The sequence below is a fragment of the Hemitrygon akajei genome, chromosome 4, assembly GCF_048418815.1.
Source record: "Hemitrygon akajei chromosome 4, sHemAka1.3, whole genome shotgun sequence".
Taxonomy (NCBI): domain Eukaryota; kingdom Metazoa; phylum Chordata; class Chondrichthyes; order Myliobatiformes; family Dasyatidae; genus Hemitrygon; species Hemitrygon akajei.
Window position 1 is genome coordinate 197490491 of NC_133127.1, and position 15490 is coordinate 197505980.

The 15490-nt window shown below is 53.8% G+C and overlaps 1 protein-coding gene across 1 annotated transcript in view; it reads right to left on the reverse strand.

Annotated features, from left to right (window-relative positions):
* The window catches only part of LOC140726043 (neoverrucotoxin subunit alpha-like), an 86979-nt gene extending 72150 nt beyond the window's left edge, over window positions 1-14829 (reverse strand). Inside the window, exons 1-2 of the mRNA XM_073041938.1 lie at window positions 14697-14829; window positions 14450-14555 (exon numbers count right to left, since the gene is read on the reverse strand). The gene's annotated coding sequence lies outside the window, so the exon portion shown is untranslated. The remainder of the gene's footprint in view (window positions 1-14449; window positions 14556-14696) is intronic.
* Between the last annotated feature and the right edge of the window lie 661 nt (window positions 14830-15490).

Consider the following 15490-nt stretch of genomic DNA (forward strand, 5'->3'; position numbering starts at 1 on the left):
CAGGTGGCTGGAGAGAGACAGGTGGGGGGACAGGGACAGGTGGGGGAGAGAGACAGGTGGCTGGAGAGAGACAGGTGGGGGGAGAGGGACAGGTGGGGGGAGAGGGACAGGTGGGGGGACAGGGACAGGTGGGGGGAGAGGGACAGGTGGGGGAGAGAGGTGGGGAGAGAGACAGGTGGGGGAGAGGGACAGGTGGGGGAGAGAGAGGTGGGGGGAGAGAGACAGGTGGGGGGAGAGTGACAGGTGGGGGGAGAGGGACAGGTGGTGGGAGAGGGACAGGTTGGGGGAGAGGGACAGGTGGGGGAGAGAGACAGGTGGCGGAGAGGGAAAGGTGGGGGGAGAGGGACAGGTGGCTGGAGAGAGACAGGTGGGGAGAGGGACAGGTGGGGGAGAGAGACAGGTGGGGGGAGAGGTACAGGTGGGGGGAGAGAGACAGGTGGGGGGAGAGGGACAGGTGGCTGGAGAGAGACAGGTGGGGGGACAGAGACAGGTGGGGGAGAGAGACAGGTGGCTGGAGAGAGACAGGTGGAGGGACAGGGACAGGTGGGGGGAGAGGGACAGGTGGGGGAGAGAGGTGGGGGAGAGAGACAGGTGGGGGAGAGGGACAGGTGGGGGAGAGAGAGGTGGGGGGGAGAGAGACAGGTGGGGGGAGAGGGACAGGTTGGGGGAGAGGGACAGGTGGGGGAGAGAGACAGGTGGGGGAGAGGGAAAGGTGGGGGGAGAGGGACAGGTGGCTAGAGAGGGACAGGTGGGGGAGAGGTACAGGTGGGGGGAGAGAGAGGTGGGGGGAGAGGGACAGGTGGCTGGAGAGAGACAGGTGGGGGGACAGAGACAGGTGGGGGAGAGAGACAGGTGGCTGGAGACAGACAGGTGGGGGGAGAGGGACAGGTGGGGGGACAGGGACAGGTGGGGGGAGAGGTGGGGAGAGACAGGTGGGGGAGAGGGACAGGTGGGGGAGAGAGAGGTGGGGGGGAGAGAGACAGGTGGGGGAGAGTGACAGGTGGGGGGAGAGGGACAGGTGGGGGGAGAGGGACAGGTTGGGGGAGAGGGACAGGTGGGGGAGAGAGACAGGTGGGGAGAGGGACAGGTGGGGGGAGAGAGACAGGTGGGGGGAGAGGGACAGGTGGCTGGAGAGAGACAGGTGGGGGGACAGGGACAGGTGGGGGAGAGAGACAGGTGGCTGGAGAGAGACAGGTGGGGGGAGAGGGACAGGTGGGGGGAGAGGGACAGGTGGGGGGACAGGGACAGGTGGGGGGAGGGACAGGTGGGGGAGAGAGGTGGGGAGAGAGACAGGTGGGGGAGAGGGACAGGTGGGGGAGAGAGAGGTGGGGGGAGAGAGACAGGTGGGGGGAGAGTGACAGGTGGGGGGAGAGGGACAGGTGGTGGGAGAGGGACAGGTTGGGGGAGAGGGACAGGTGGGGGAGAGAGACAGGTGGCGGAGAGGGAAAGGTGGGGGGAGAGGGACAGGTGGCTGGAGAGAGACAGGTGGGGAGAGGGACAGGTGGGGGAGAGAGACAGGTGGGGGGAGAGGTACAGGTGGGGGGAGAGAGACAGGTGGGGGGAGAGGGACAGGTGGCTGGAGAGAGACAGGTGGGGGGACAGAGACAGGTGGGGGAGAGAGACAGGTGGCTGGAGAGAGACAGGTGGAGGGACAGGGACAGGTGGGGGGAGAGGGACAGGTGGGGGAGAGAGGTGGGGGAGAGAGACAGGTGGGGGAGAGGGACAGGTGGGGGAGAGAGAGGTGGGGGGGAGAGAGACAGGTGGGGGGAGAGGGACAGGTTGGGGGAGAGGGACAGGTGGGGGAGAGAGACAGGTGGGGGAGAGGGAAAGGTGGGGGGAGAGGGACAGGTGGCTGGAGAGAGACAGGTGGGGAGAGGGACAGGTGGGGGGAGAGAGACAGGTGGGGGGAGAGGGACAGGTGGGGGAGAGAGACAGGTGGGGGAGAGGGACAGGTGGCTGGAGAGAGGTGGGGGAGAGGGACAGGTGGGGGAGAGAGACAGGTGGGGGGAGAGTGACAGGTGTGGGGAGAGACAGGTGGGGGAGAGAGACAAGTGGCTGGAGAGGGACAGGTGGGGGAGAGGGACAGGTGGGGGGAGAGGGACAGGTGGCTGAAGAGAGACAGGTGGGGGGAGAGAGACAGGTGGGGGGAGAGGGACAGGTTGGGGGAGACAGACGTGGGGGGAGAGAGACAGGTGGCTGAAGAGAGACAGGTGGGGGAGAGAGACAGGTGGGGGGAGAGGGACAGGTTGGGGGAGACAGACGTGGGGGGAGAGAGACAGGTGGGGGGAGAGAGACAGGTGGGGGGAGAGTGACAGGTGGGGGGAGAGAGACAGGTGGGGGGAGAGGGACAGGTGGCTGGAGAGAGACAGGTGGGGGGACAGGGACAGGTGGGGGAGAGAGACAGGTGGGGGAGAGGGACAGGTGGTGGAAGAGGGACAGGTGGCTGGAGAGAGACAGGTGGGGGGAGAGGGACAGGTGGGGGGGAGAGACAGGTGGGGGAGAGGGACAGGTGGGGGAGAGGGACAGGTGGGGGGAGAGGGACAGGTGGCTGGAGAGAGACAGGTGGGGGAGAGGGGCAGGTGGGGGAGAGAGACAGGTGGGGGGAGAGGGACAGGTGGCTGGAGAGAGACAGGTGGGGGAGAGAGACAGGTGGGGGAGATTGACAGGTGGGGGAGAGAGACAGGTGGGGAGAGGTACAGGTGGGGTGAGAGAGACAGGTGGTGGAAGAGGGACAGGTGTCTGGAGAGAGACAGGTGGGGGAGAGGGACAGGTGGGGGGAGAGAGACAGGTGGGGGGAGACGGACAGGTGGGGGAGAGAGCTGGGGGAGAGAGACAGGTGGAGGAGAGGGACAGGTGGGGGAGAGAGACAGGTGGGGGGAGAGGGACAGGTGGCTGGAGAGAGACAGGTGGGGGGAGAGGGACAGGTGGGGGGACAGGGACAGGTGGGGGGAGAGGTGGGGAGAGCGACAGGTGGGGGAGAGGGACAGGTGTGGGAGAGTGAGGTGGGGGGGAGAGAGACAGGTGGGGGGAGAGTGACAGGTGGGGGGAGAGGGACAGGTGGGGGGAGAGGGACAGGTTGGGGGAGAGGGACAGGTGGGGGAGAGAGACAGGTGGGGAGAGGGACAGGTGGGGGGAGAGAGACAGGTGGGGGGAGAGGGACAGGTGGCTGGAGAGAGACAGGTGGGGGGACAGGGACAGGTGGGGGAGAGAGACAGGTGGCTGGAGAGAGACAGGTGGGGGGAGAGGGACAGGTGGGGGGACAGGGACAGGTGGGGGGAGAGGGACAGGTGGGGGGACAGGGACAGGTGGGGGGAGAGGGTCAGGTGGGGGAGAGAGACAGGTGGGGGAGAGAGACAGGTGGGGGAGAGGGACAGGTGGGGGAGAGAGAGGTGGGGGGAGAGAGACAGGTGGGGGGAGAGTGACAGGTGGGGGGAGAGGGACAGGTGGTGGGAGAGGGACAGGTGGGGGAGAGAGACAGGTGGGGGAGAGGGACAGGTGGGGGAGAGAGACAGGTGGGGGAGAGGGACAGGTGGGGGAGAGAGAGGTGGGGGGAGAGAGACAGGTGGGGGGAGAGTGACAGGTGGGGGGAGAGGGACAGGTGGTGGGAGAGGGACAGGTTGGGGGAGAGGGACAGGGGGGAGAGAGACAGGTGGCGGAGAGGGAAAGGTGGGGGGAGAGGGACAGGTGGCTGGAGAGAGACAGGTGGGGAGAGGGACAGGTGGGGGAGAGAGACAGGTGGGGGGAGAGGTACAGGTGGGGGGAGAGAGACAGGTGGGGGGAGAGGGACAGGTGGCTGGAGAGAGACAGGTGGGGGGACAGAGACAGGTGGGGGAGAGAGACAGGTGGCTGGAGAGAGACAGGTGGAGGGACAGGGACAGGTGGGGGGAGAGTGACAGGTGGGGGAGAGAGACAGGTGGGGGAGAGAGACAGGTGGGGGAGAGGGACAGGTGGGGGAGAGGGACAGGTGGGGGAGAGAGACAGGTGGGGGAGAGGGACAGGTGGGGGAGAGAGAGGTGGGGGGGAGAGAGACAGGTGGGGGAGAGGGACAGGTTGGGGGAGAGGGACAGGTGGGGGAGAGAGACAGGTGGGGGAGAGGGAAAGGTGGGGGGAGAGGGACAGGTGGCTGGAGAGAGACAGGTGGGGGGAGAGAGACAGGTGGGGGAGAGGGAAAGGTGGGGGGAGAGGGACAGGTGGGGGGAGAGAGACAGGTGGGGGGAGAGGGACAGGTGGGGGAGAGAGACAGGTGGGGGAGAGGGACAGGTGGCTGGAGAGAGGTGGGGGAGAGGGACAGGTGGGGGAGAGGGACAGGTGTGGGAGAGTGAGGTGGGGGGGAGAGAGACAGGTGGGGGGAGAGTGACAGGTGGGGGGAGAGGGACAGGTGGGGGGAGAGGGACAGGTTGGGGGAGAGGGACAGGTGGGGGAGAGAGACAGGTGGGGAGAGGGACAGGTGGGGGGAGAGAGACAGGTGGGGGGAGAGGGACAGGTGGCTGGAGAGAGACAGGTGGGGGACAGGGACAGGTGGGGAGAGAGACAGGTGGGGGAGAGGGACAGGTGGTGGAAGAGGGACAGGTGGCTGGAGAGAGACAGGTGGGGGGAGAGGGACAGGTGGGGGGGAGAGAGACAGGTGGGGGAGAGGGACAGGTGGGGGGAGAGGTACAGGTGGCTGGAGAGAGACAGGTGGGGGAGAGGGGCAGGTGGGGGAGAGAGACAGGTGGGGGGAGAGACAGGTGGGGGAGAGAGACAAGTGGCTGGAGAGGGACAGGTGGGGGAGAGGGACAGGTGGGGGAGAGAGACAGGTGGGGGGAGAGGGACAGGTGGGGGAGAGAGACAGGTGGGGGGGAGGGACAGGTGGGGGAGAGAGGTGGGGGAGAGAGACAGGTGGGGGGAGAGGGACAGGTGGGGGAGAGAGGTGGGGGAGAGAGACAGGTGGGGGAGAGGGACAGGTGGGGGAGAGAGAGGTGGGGGGGGAGAGAGACAGGTGGGGGGAGAGGGACAGGTTGGGGGAGAGGGACAGGTGGGGGAGAGAGAGGTGGGGGAGAGGGAAAGGTGGGGGGAGAGGGACAGGTGGCTGGAGAGAGACAGGTGGGGAGAGGGACAGGTGGGGGGAGAGAGACAGATAGGGGGAGAGGGACAGGTGGGGGAGAGAGACAGGTGGCTGGAGAGAGGTGGGGGAGAGGGACAGGTGGGGGAGAGAGACAGGTGGGGGAGAGTGACAGGTGGGGGAGAGAGACAAGTGGCTGGAGAGGGACAGGTGGGGGAGAGGGACAGGTGGGGGAGAGAGACAGGTGGGGGGAGAGGGACAGGTGGCTGGAGAGGGACAGGTGGGGGAGAGGTACAGGTGGGGGGAGAGAGACAGGTGGGGGGAGAGGGACAGGTGGCTGGAGAGAGACAGGTGGGGGAGAGAGACAGGTGGGGGAGATTGACAGGTGGGGGAGAGAGACAGGTGGGGAGAGGTACAGGTGGGGGGAGAGAGACAGGTGGGGGGAGAGGGACAGGTGGGGGAGAGAGGTGGGGGAGAGAGACAGGTGGAGGAGAGGGACAGGTGGGGGAGAGAGACAGGTGGGGGGAGAGGGACAGGTGGGGGAGAGAGACAGGTGGGGGAGAGTGACAGGTGTGGGGAGAGACAGGTGGGGGAGAGAGACAGGTGGGGGGAGAGGGACAGGTGTGGGGAGAGACAGGTGGGGGAGAGAGACAGGTGGGGGAGAGAGACAGGTGGGGGGAGAGGGACAGGTGGGGGAGAGAGACAGGTGGGGGAGAGAGACAGGTGGGGGAGAGTGAAAGGTGTGGGGAGAGACAGGTGGGGGAGAGAGACAGGTGGGGGGAGACGGACAGGTGGGGGAGAGAGACAGGTGGGGGGAGAGGGACAGGTGGGGGGAGAGAGACAGGTGGGGGAGAGGGACAGGTGGGGGGAGAGGGACAGGTGGGGGGAGAGGGACAAGTGGCTGGAGAGAGACAGGTGGAGGGAGAGGGACAGGTGGGGGAGAGAGACAGGTGGGGGGAGAGGGACAGGTGGCTGGAGAGAGACAGGTGGGGGGAGAGGGACAGGTGGGGGAGAGAGACAGGTGGGGGGAGAGGTACAGGTGGGGGAGAGGGACAGGTGGTGGAAGAGGGACAGGTGGCTGGAGAGAGACAGGTGGGGGGAGAGAGACAGGTGGGGGAGAGGGACAGGTGGGGGAAAGAGGTGGGGGAGAGAGACAGGTAGGGGAGAGGGACAGGTGGGGGGAGAGGGACAGGTGGCTGGAGAGAGACAGGTGGGGGGAGAGGGACAGGTGGGGGAGAGAGACAGGTGGGGGGAGAGGGACAGGTGGGGGAGAGAGTCAGGTGGGGGGAGAGGGACAGGTTGGGGGAGAGGGACAGGTGTGGGGAGTGAGGGAGAGTGAGAATGGGAAGGAATAGAGAGGAAAGAATGTGACAAATAGACAAACATAATGTGGGGATCAGCTGCTACTTACTGTACAGGACTGCAACACTGAACAGAGGATAGTGTAGAAATGACCATTGCAGGAGGCTGAAGACCCACACACACAGAAACAGCTTCTTCCCTCCCGTGATCAGATTTCTGAATGGTCCATGAACCCTTGCATACTATCTGATTATTACTAATATTTTGACCTATTTATTTACTTCGTAATTTATAGTAATTTTATGTCTTTGCACCACACAACTACTGTGAAACAACAAATTTCATGATTGTAAGACAGTGAACATAGAACATAGAAAAAAACAGCACAATACAGGCCTTTTGGCCCACAATCTTGTACCGACCCTTTAATTTAACCCTTCCTTCCCACAGAACCTCCATTTTCTTTCATCCATGTGTGTATCTAAGATTCCCTTAAATGTCGCTGATGACACCAGACAGAGCTTTCCACACATCCACCACACACTGAGTAAAAACCTACCTCTGATACCCCCCATACCTCCCTCCAATCATCTTAAAATCATGCCCCCTTGTATTAGCAATTGCCACCCTGAGATAAAGGGCTCTCTCTGTGCATCTTCCCCCCTTTCCCCTGCTGAGCCACAGAGACAGGCTCAGTGTGGCAAGCAGGGTTTCAGATTCTTAGACCACTGGGATCTGTTTTGGGGTAAGGATGAATTGTACAAAGGAGATGGGTTGCACCTTAACAGGCGGGGGACCAGCATTCTGGCAGGCAGGTTTGCCACTGCAACATGGGTGGGTTTAAACTAAGTAGTGGGGGGGAGGAGACGAACTGGAAATATAAGGATGGAGTTAAAGGGAAAGAAAGAATAAGAAAAGTTAAGAAAGACAACAGAATTGACGGGGCAGAAAGCTCAGGAGGGGATCGGAGAGTATGGCCAAGTGCAATAGAATCGATGTGAGAAGCGAGGGGAGTAATGGGTTAAAATATTATATATGAATGCACAAAGTATAAGAAATAAAGTGGATGAGCTTGAGGCTCAGTTAGAAATTGGCAAGTATGATGTTGTAGGAATAACAGAGACATGGCTGCAAGAGGACCAGGGCTGGGAAATGAATATTCAAGGGTATACGTCCTATCGAAAGGACAGACAGGTGGGCAGAGGAGGTGGGGTGGCTCTGTTGGTGAGGAATGAAATTCAGTCCCTTGCGAGGGGTGACATAGAATCAGGAGATGTAGAGTCAGTATGGATAGAACTGAGAAATTGTAAGGGCAAAAAGACCCTAATGGGAGCTATCTACAGGTCCCCAAATAGTAGCCTGGATATAGGGTGCAAGTTGAATCCAAGAGTTAAAATTGGCATGTCGCAAAGGTAATGCTACGGTTGTTATGGGGGATTTCAACATGCAGGTTGACTGGGAAAATCAGGTTGGTACTGGACCCGAAGAAAGGGAGTTTGTGGAGTGCCTCCGAGATGGATTCTTAGAGCAGCTTGTACTGGAGCCTACCAGGGAGAAGGCAATTCTGGATTTAGTGTTGTGTAATGAACCGGATTTGATAAGGGAACTTGAGGTAAAGGAGCCATTAGGAGGTAGTGAAGCTTTAATCTACAATTTGAGAGGGAGTAGGGAAAATTGGAAGTTTCAGTATTACAGTTGAACAAAGGGGACTATGGAGCCATGAGGGAGGAGCTGGCCAAAGATGACTGGAAAGATACCCTAGCTGGGATAACAGTGGAACAACAACGGTAGGTATTTCTGGGAATAATACAGAAGGTGCAGGATCAGTTCATTCCAAAGAGGAAGAGAGATTCTAAGGGGAGTAAGGGGCGACTGTGGCTGACAAGGGAAGTCAAAGACAGTATAAAAATAAAAGAGAAGAAGTATAACATAGCAAAGATGAGCAGGAAGCCAGAGGATTGGGAAACTTTTAAAGAGCAACAGAAGATAACTAAAAAGGCAATACAGGGAGAAAAGATGAGGTACGAAGGTAAACTAGCCAAGAATATAAAGGAGGGTAGTAAAAGCTTCTTTAGGTATGTGAAGAGGAAAAAATTAGTTAAGGCCAAAGTTGGGCCCTTGAAGACAGAAACGGATGGATTTATTATGGGGAACAAGGAAATGGCAGTCGAGTTGAACAGGTACTTTGAATCTGTCTTCACTAGGGAAGACACAGACAATCTCCCAGATGTAATGATGGCAAGAGGAACTGAAGGAAATTCACATTAGGCAGAAAATGGTGTTGGATAGACTGATGGGACTAAATCCCCAGGGCCTGATGGTCTGCATCCCAGAGTACTTAAGGAGGTGGCTCTAGAAATTGTGGACACATTGGTAATCATTTTCCAATGTTCTATAGATTCAGGATCAGTTCCTGAGGATTGGAGGGTAGTTAATGTTGTCCCACTTTTTAAGAAAGGAGGGAGAGAGAAAACAGGGAATTATAGACCAGTTAGCCTGACATCAGTGGTGGGGAAGATGCTGGAGTCAATTATAAAAGATGAAATTGCGACACATTTGGATAGCAGTAACAGGATCGGTCCGACTCAGCATGGATTTACGAAGGGGAAATCATGCTTGACTAATCTGGAATTTTTTGAGGATGTAACAATGAAAATGGACAAAGGAGAGCCAGTGGATGTAGTGTACCTGGACTTTCAGAAAGCCTTTGATAAGGTCCCACATAGGAGATTAGTGGGCAAAATTAGAGCACATGGTATTGGGGTAGGGTACTCACATGGATAGAAAATTGGTTGGCAAACAGGAAACAAACAGTAGGGATTAACGGGTCCTTTTCAGAATGGCAGGCAGTGACTAGTGGGGTACCGCAAGGCTCGGTGCTGGGACCGCAACTATTTACAATATACATTAATGATTTAGATGAAGGGATTAAAAGTAACATTAGCAAATTTGCAGATGACACAAAGCTGGGTGGCAGTGTGAAATGTGAGGAGGATGTTATGAGAATGCAGGGTGACTTGGACAGGTTGGTTGAGTGGGCAGATGCATGGCAGATGCAGTTTAATGTGGATAAATGTGGATAAATTATCCACTTTGGTGGCAAGAACAGGAAGGCAGATTACTATCTGAATGGTGTCAAGTTAGGAAAAGGGGAAGTACAACAAGATCTAGGTGTTCTTGTTCATCAGTCACTGAAAGTAAGCATGCAGGTACAGCAGGCAGTGAAGAAAGCTAATGGCATGTTGGCCTTCATAACAAGGGGAGTTGAGTATAGGAGCAAAGAGGTCCTTCTGCAGTTGTACAGGGTCCTGGTGAGACAACACCTGGAGTATTGTGTGCAGTTTTGGTCTCCAAATTTGAGGAAGGACATTCTTGCTATTGAGGGAGTGCAGCGTAGGTTAATTCCCAGGATGGCGGGACTGTCATATGTTGAAAGATTGGAGTGACTGGGCTTGTATACACTGGAATTTAGAAGGATGAGAAGGGATCTGATTGAAATATATAAGATTATTAAGGGATTGGACATGCTAGAGGCAGGAAACATGTTCCCGACGTTGGGGGAGTCCAGAACCAGAGGCCAAAGTTTAAGAATAAGGGGTAGGCCATTTAGAACAGAGTTGAGGAAAAACTTTTTCACCCAGAGAGTTGTGGATCTGTGGAATGCTCTGCCTCAGAAGGCAGTGGAGGCCAATTCTCTGGATGCTTTCAAGAAAGAGTAGATAGAACTCTTAAAGATAGCGGAGCCAAGGGATATGGGGAGAAGGCAGGAACGGGGTACTGATTGTGGATGATCAGCCATGATCACAGTGAATTGTGGTGCTGGCTCGAAGGGCCAAATGGCCTACTCCTGCACCTATTGTCTATTGACTTGACTGCTGTAACTTTCCTCTGCTAGGTCACCCTCTCCTCTCCAGTGTTTGACTGCAGATTCCTGCACATACAACCTATGGTCTCACTTTCAAGGACACTTCATCTCATGTGCTCGATATTCATCATTATTATTATATTTACTCTTTTCTCTTTTGCACTTCCACAGATCGCTGTCTTTTGCACATTGCTTGTCATCCTGTTAGGTATGGTCTTTCATTCTGGTCTCTCAAGGTTGTATATGGTGACATCTATGTACTTTGATAATAAATTTACTTTGACATTGTTAAACGTTTCAGTAGAACAAAATGAAACAATAATAAACACAAGAAAAGCTGCAGAGGCGGGAAATCCAGAGCAACACACACAAAATGCAGGAGGAACTCAGCAGGTCAGGCAGCATCTATGGAAGAGAGTGAACAGTTGACTTTTCAGCTCAAACCCTTCATCAGGACAATAACGATGCAGAATAAAGTGCGGAGAGTCACCAGTGGGACAGAGGTTCTCCTTGAGCCCGGTTGTATGAGCTTTCAGGTTTCTGCCTGATGGGAGGGAGGAGAAGAGTGAGGGGATGTTCATGGACTGTTCAGAAATCTGATGGCAGAGAAGAAGCTGTTTCTGAATCACTGAGTAGGTTTATCAGGCTCCTGTACCTCCTCCCTGATAGTGTTAATGAGAAAGGGAGGACACAGCGTGAGGTCAGGATTGAACCCAGATGATGTGCACTGAGAGACGGCAGATCTACCGGCTGCTCGGCTGTGCCACCTATTAAAGGACATGTGGACAGGTACATGGATAGGAAGCTTCAGATGGATGTTGGTCAAACACGGTCAGATGGGACAAGTTTACACTCAGTGGCTAATTATCTTGGGTACTTTGTGCATTCAAAGATCTTTAATGTTCTATGGTTCTATGGTTTACATAGCTTGGCTCTACCATCACGGACAGCCTCTCCCTAGACTCCGAGATCAACAGATAGATCGGACAAGCAGCCTCAACATTTGCCAGGCTGACAAGGAGAGTCTGGGAGAACAGAAAGCGGACGGCGCACACCAGGATTGCAGTCTACAGGGCCTGTGTCCTCAGCACACTGCTTTTCGGCAGCGAGACCTGGAGCCTCTACTCCAGACAAGAGCGGCGTCTCAATGCCTTCCACCTCCGCAGCCTGAGATGCAGCCTGGACGTCAAGTGGACTGACCGAGTCACCAACAATGAGGTCCTGGCCCACGCCCAGACACCCAGCCTCTTCTCCCTGCTCCAATAACGCCATCTCCGCTGGCTGGGCCACCTACACCACATGTTAGATGGGAGGATCCCGAAAGACCTGCTGTATGAGGAACTGGCCTCCGGCAAGAGAGCACAAGGGCGGCCCCATCTTCGTTTCAAAGATGTCTGCTAGAGAGACATGAAGTCACTGAACATGAACGTCGAGAGGAGGGAGGACATCACAAGTGATTGCTCTCGCTGGAGGCTGGAACTACGCAGAGGAGGGAGGACATCGCAAGCGATGGCTCTCGCTGGAGGCTGGAACTACGCAGAGGTCTAAAAAGAGGAGAAGAGAAGCTGAGGCTTGCTGCTGAATAAAAGCGCACTCGTCAGAAAAACAGCACCAAGACAACACCGGAGGACAGTGCCTTCAATTGCAGTCGCTGTGGCCGAGACTGTCACTCCCGTGTGGGCCTCGACAGCCACAACAGACACTGCTCTACCAACACAGACTGAAGCAAGACTTTCCAGGTGCAGATCCATGGTCTCGCGAGACCACCATCACCACTGCTGCTTTCAACCACCTTGACACATCAATGCTTTGCAGGAGATGCCACAGGAACATAACACGATTGTGGTGTTAGATTGTGACTACGTTTGAAGTCAGTGCAGAGCAATTTGTTCAGTAACTATATGAACAGTGGGTGGGTGGGAAGGAGGAAAGGGTTTGTTTTTTGTTGTTTAGTTACTGTCGTTGTGTTGTTGTTGTTTGTGTTCTACTGCTGTGGGTACAACACGTTGGCACTGTAATGTGTGTAGAAACTTCCCCAACACATCCTCGGACCGTGTTGGTTGTTAACATAAATGATACATTTCACTGTACGTTTCGATGTACATGTGATGATATTAATAATAGTAACAACCCGAGAGGGGTTTTCTGTCCCCGATCGGGCACGTCCCCAGGTGGTGGGCTGGGGAAAGCTCTGCAGATATACAGGGCAGGTGGGAAATAAAATACCACTCACGGACCAAATCAGAAACAGATCCAGGTACGTCTGTACCCAGATAGGACGGAGATCTGATCAGTATCTGTTCCCCACGTTAGGGACAATTGAAACCAAAAACCTGGCTGTAGGTATAAAGAGCAACACCCTTTCACTTCAGAAATGGAGGCATGTCTAGGGAACAGAGTGATACGGCCACGGCCCGGGGATCGCCAGGGCCTCCCTGGAGGTGGTGCTGGGAATGACAGTAAGCGGATTGCTGGTGGTACACTGCTGAATCAATACTTTATAGCACAATATCCCTCCATGCTAGTAAATGCACAACGAACAGCAGATCACTGCAGAGTGATGGTAAAACATAACTTAATCCTATAGACATGTTAAAGCAAATAAAACATGAAGTAGCACAAGAGCTGGAAAGAAACCAACCTAAAGAGCACAACATACTATACAAGAAAATAGTGAAGAAGCCAACTGATGAGAATAGAATCACTTCAACAACTGCTCCACAACCTGACGGTCACAGCAACACAGATGTCGATCCTCCACAGAATGCTGCTGATGGGGAAGCTGAGCTTGCAGACCAGATTATCACCACATTTAACACCACACTAACAGAATCCATGGGCACTGACCCAACTAAAGTCCCCAGATACCAAAACAAAACACACCATTGACATTTACAAAAATCGTTAACAATCTCAAGAATATTATATTAACACAACATTTAGAACTACTCACAATAAGATACTGCACAACATCAACAGCAATACAGTGCATTGGTTCCAAAATAGAGAGACTCGTTAACAGAAACCCCAAACTGAGTAATGAAATGAGAACACCGAAATGGCAGAGAAGATTGAGAAACAGAACTGAAACCTGAACAGCTAAATAGCCTGCCTAATAGATTATAAAATGGATAACCCAAGCAAGAAAATTAAACAAAGCTGAGGAAATGTAAGGTACATACAGCAAACGATCAACCTAACAGAAACATTGTTGGATTTAAGATACACTAAAACAAATGCTTGGTACATGTACAGCCAGACTAAATAGATACATGAAATGTGTCAGAGGAAGAAAACAGAATTATCAGCTCAGGAACACTGAAAAAGGTTTCTACAGGACTTTGAAACTAAATTCAACACCAAAATGTCAGCAACCCTCATACAGAATTACCAACAAACAGAGATAATGAACTTCTGGTCGAATAACTGGTCTAACAGGGTGGTGCACAATCAAGATGCAAACTGGATTAGGGAGGAAAAGAAACACCGACACGTTTGAAGACATGCAAACACATGAAGTTAACAATGGATACAATGGCTGTATTCCCTGGAGTTCAGGAGAATGGGGGGGGGGGGGTGGGAGGGGATCTCATTGAAACATTCTGAATGTTAAAAAGCCTGAACAGATTAGATATGGCAAAGTTATTTCCCATGGTAGGGGAATCTAGGACAGGAGGGCATGACTTCAGGATTGAAGGACATCCATTTAGAGTAGAGATATGGAGAAATTACTTTAGTCAAAGGCTGGTAAATCTGTGGAATTTGTTGCCATGAGTGGGTGTGGAGGCCAAGTCATTGGGTGCATTTAAGGCAGAGATAGATAGGCTCTTGATTAGCCAGGGCATCAAAGGGTATGGGGAGAAGGCAGGGGAGTGGGAATGACTGGAAGAATTGGATCAGCCCATGATTGAATGGCAGAGCAGACTTGATGGGCCGAATGGCCTACTTCTGCTCCTATATCTTATGGTCTTACATGTTAAAAGTGGTTATAAATAATATCCACAACTGGAAAAGTGCTGGCAGTGTTAATTTTCATAACTATTGGTCTAAATAATTTACTGTCTTCATCTGTACTAATTACTTAAAAATCTTGAAAAATCCTGGAAAAAGTGCCTGTATTTTTGACAGTAGGTAAAACATACCTCTTAGACAATTCTGATATGAAGTACACTCTCGCAAACTTAAATGAAAGCTCAACCCAGAAAAATGAAGAAATTATCACTATAGAAGTAAAAGTTAACCTGAGCAGACGAGATGTCAGCGAGCAAGCGTCGAACGCCTGGCTCCGAGGTGGAGTCCTCTTCCCAGAAACAGAAGGGTTCCTTGTGGCAATCCAGGAGCAGGTGGCTAGCACAAAAAATGATCAAAAATACATAATTAAAGACCAACAAATTCAAGATGAAAAATGCATAAAAGTAAAACAGAAACCAGAAACGACTGAACATATTACAGGATTCTGCAGTAGTTTAACTCAGTTTGATTACTTACATAGGCACAATTAAGTGGCAAACATTCCCTAAAATCTTGCTTTAAAATGCAAACTTAACTAATTTGCTCTGTGTGTATCTTCTGTTTCTCTTTCTGCTGTGCCTGTTCTAACAGCTCAGCGCCTGCTTTTTAATCTTTGCTTTCGTATTTGCTTCCGGCCTCTTGAATCTTGACAGATAACTGTGGGCGCGGTGAGTAACTGTTCTCCCACAATTCTACAACAGCCTCCTTCCTGCATCTGCTGCATGTTATTGAGTTCTGTGTCAATGTTTCCTGGAAAGGCCCTTCACTTAGAAGAACGAAACTGATAAACAAAGACGAGAGCTAATCTGCTCACCTCCATCCATTCTGTGGGAAGACATGTCCTTTAATAGGTGGAAAAGCCGAGCAGCCGGTAGATCTGCCGTCTCTCAGTGCACATCATCTGGGTTCAATCCTGACCTCAAGCTGTGTCCTCCCTTTCTCATTAACACCATCAGGGAGGAGGTACAGGAGCCTGATAAACCTACTCAGTGATTCAGAAACAGCTTCTGCTCTGCCATCAGATTTCTGAACAGTCCATGAACATCCCCTCACTCTTCTCCCCCCTCCCATCAGGCAGAAACCTGAAAACTCATACAACCGGGCTCAAGGAGAACCTCTGTCCCACTGGTGACTCTCACTGGACTCCGCACTTTATTCTGCATCGTTATTGTCCTGATGACGGGTCTGAGCTGAAAAGTCGACTGTTCACTCTCTTCCATAGATGCTGCCTGACCTGCTGAGTTCCTCCTGCATTTTGTGTGTGTTGCTCT